The sequence below is a fragment of the Eschrichtius robustus genome, chromosome 17, assembly GCF_028021215.1.
Source record: "Eschrichtius robustus isolate mEscRob2 chromosome 17, mEscRob2.pri, whole genome shotgun sequence".
Taxonomy (NCBI): domain Eukaryota; kingdom Metazoa; phylum Chordata; class Mammalia; order Artiodactyla; family Eschrichtiidae; genus Eschrichtius; species Eschrichtius robustus.
The window spans coordinates 17,718,796-17,721,880 of record NC_090840.1 but is presented as its reverse complement, the minus strand read 5'-3'; positions in this window follow the sequence as shown (position 1 = coordinate 17,721,880).

Below are 3,085 nucleotides of genomic sequence, written 5' to 3'. Positions count from 1 at the left end.
GGTATTTTTTTTTTTTAATAAATTTGTTTATTTTATTTATTTATTTTTGGCTGCCTTGGGTCTTCGTTGCTGCACGTGGGCTTTCTCTAGTTGCTACTCCTCATTGCAGTGCGTGGGCTTCTGATTGAGGTGGCTTCTCTTGTTGCGGAGCACAGGCTCTAGGAGCACGGGCTTTGGTAGTTGTAGCACGTGGGCTCAATAGTTGTGGCTCGTGGGCTCTAGAGTGCAGGCTCAGTAGTTGTGGCACACGGGCTTAGTTGCTCTGTGGCAATCGTGGGATCTTCCCAGACCAGGGCTTGAACCCGTGTCCCCTGCATTGGCAGGCGGATTCTCAACCACTGCACCACCAGGGAAGCCCGCCTTGAGGTATTTTTGAGAGTAATTCTCCAAACAAGATTTGTGCTTCAGAACAAAAAATGTAGATATGTGATTAATAGAAGTTTAAAAATATGTTTTTGCAAATTGCTTGCCTCCCCCTCCCTTTGCCAGTTTGTCATCTGTGCTAAGTGGATGTGGAGACAATTTAATGAATACAATTTACCACAGACTTTAGCAAAAAAATAAATTTGATTCTGGAGCACCACAAATGATAGAATCTTGGAAATGAAAAGAGCACCGAAAGGTCATCTGGTTTGTCCTTCCTCATTCAGACAGGTTTGCACTTCTCATTAGAGCCATGTGAGAATCTATCCTAATTCTGAAGACATCCTGGGAAGCAGATCTCACCAGCTCTCTCATTATCGCTAATGTGAAACATCTATCACTTGTGGAAAATTCGTCTGAAGGACATCTGATTTCCTCATACTGGAGTTTATTCCCATTTCTTTTAAATGAGTCTCCAGGGATGACCACATAAAATTTCTGTTAACCAACCACTTTAGGGAAATGAAATTGAAGGAGGTAGCGCATATAAAGCTCTAGAACAGGGTATGGCACATAATAGGCTCTCCAAATATGTTTGCTGCCACGATAACAGTTATCATGATCATCACTGTAGAAGGAGACATCAGGGTCTTTGTCTGTCTGGTGATAAAGGAGCATGAAGTAATTTGGGGATTATCTGCTCTGCCTGGCTGGTGGTGGTTGACTTAGGTGTTGTATCCTGGCTCACTGGAAAGGAATGCATGATTAGTTATTGACAAGGGGGAGGGCAGGGGGTTGGAAGGAATGGCTACACTGGTGCCAGCTGTTTGTCACCCCCCTGATGACGTCTGTAAGCTCTTTGGGGGCAGGGACCCCCTCTTATAAATTTTGGGTCTCTGGTACTTAGCACAGTGCCTAGCACAGAAAGACACAATACGTATTGAACACTTAAATATTGATTATTATAAAAATCACTCAACAGAATATTTATGTTATCATGTGGGTGTTATTCCTGTCTTGCAGTATGGTGGTATAATTTTAAAAAGTTTTTTTTCCATGTACATGCTGTTTCTCAGGTCAGGTCTCTTTCTTTCTTTTTTTTTTAACTTTTATTTTTTATTGGAGTATAGTTGACTTACAATGCTGTGTTAGTTTCAGGTGTACAGCAAAGTGATTCAGTTATACATATACATATATCCATTCTTTTTCAGATTCTTCCCCCATATTTTTTAGCCCTCTTTCATCTCTCTCTCCTTTTTTTTTTTTTACTTTGGCCAGAGTGGTCATGGTGTCTCTGCTCTGAAGGTTATCTGTGAGTTATAGAGACCAGAATGAAACCCTGTGCCTTGTTACAACCTTGAGCATTGTGATGAGTTCCGATATTTCCAACTTTGTGCCAGTGCTTCCTGGCGTCTTGCTGGTTTCATTTGCATGTGAGGCATGACAAAATTCAAAGTCAGCTGAGGTGTCACAGTGTTTCAGCCAATGGAATCAGAGGTTTCCACATAAAATTTTGCCCTGATTAGGGTTGTTGCCCACTTTGCAAATCGAGCTCTAAAGCTCTTTCCAGGGAGCTTTATAATCTTAGAAAACTTTCAGAGGAGCCATAAGGGTTGAGAAATGAAAACCCTGGAGCTGGAGTAGGGAACGTGCTCAGTTTTGGCCCCAGCGCTGTCTCTGCTATTCTGCAGCCGCCTGAGTCACACTGTTAAACCCATCTGTTTCCATGAGGTTGAACACGGGAAAAGATGGAGAAGGGGGAAAAAAATCCTTTTTAGTTGGCTCAGAGTCGATGCCATGCTATTATGCCCCCTCCCACCTCCATCATTTTTGTGGCCCAAATCGCGCACTGCAGGATTTATTTTTCTAAGGCTGAGGGTGGAGCTTGAATAGGGTGCACTGGAGCAGAAAGAAGGGACCATAGCAAAGGGGTGAGAATTTAGCATTCAACGAGGTCAGCAAGGGGAGGGAGATGAAGGCTGCTTCTATTCCAGTTCTTGTGAGATAGATGGAATTCTAGGAATGGGTGGCTCTTCCCCTGACTACCCCTCATTATTTTCTCTCTTAGTCTTGTGTCCCCTGAACTTTCAGAAAAGTAGAGTTTGGGAAATGGAGTGTGGTGGATGAGATGGAGAAGCTTATGTGGGAGAAGATTTATATTTCCTTCCCTGGCTAGATGGCCCTTACCCTGGGGGCTGCCGACCTTCTGGGATGATCAGAGAAGCCTATGGACCTTTTGATTGGAAGGAACGCTCCTGGGTGACACAGGTAAGCCTGGAGGAGTGTGGGTACAGCAGGCTTTGGGGGAACCCTGTTTCCTTATCCACAGCTTTGGACCTTGAACTTTAGCCCAGAGGGAAGGACTCTTGCAGATTGATTGGTGAACACGTTGCTTCTTGTCTAATTCTCAGAAGCCAGCACTGAATTTCTCTATATCACGAGCCCCAACCTCTTATGTCCATAAAAATGCATCTTTTATGTGCTTCTTTCTCTTTTAAATGAAATGACAACCAGGATGGGGCCCTCTTGCTTTAGGAAGATGGTGGTGGTATCTACGTTAGGAGGGAGCAAATGGAGGAAAGTGTCATCGAGCCCAAGTCCAGCCGGTTCTCCTTGTCATTCCTTTCCCCTCTGTCTTCAGGGCAGGATTTAGGTGTACAGAGACCAGGCACTCTGTAGCCATAGCTGTGTTGGGTCACAAATACACTGGCAACATTTTTCT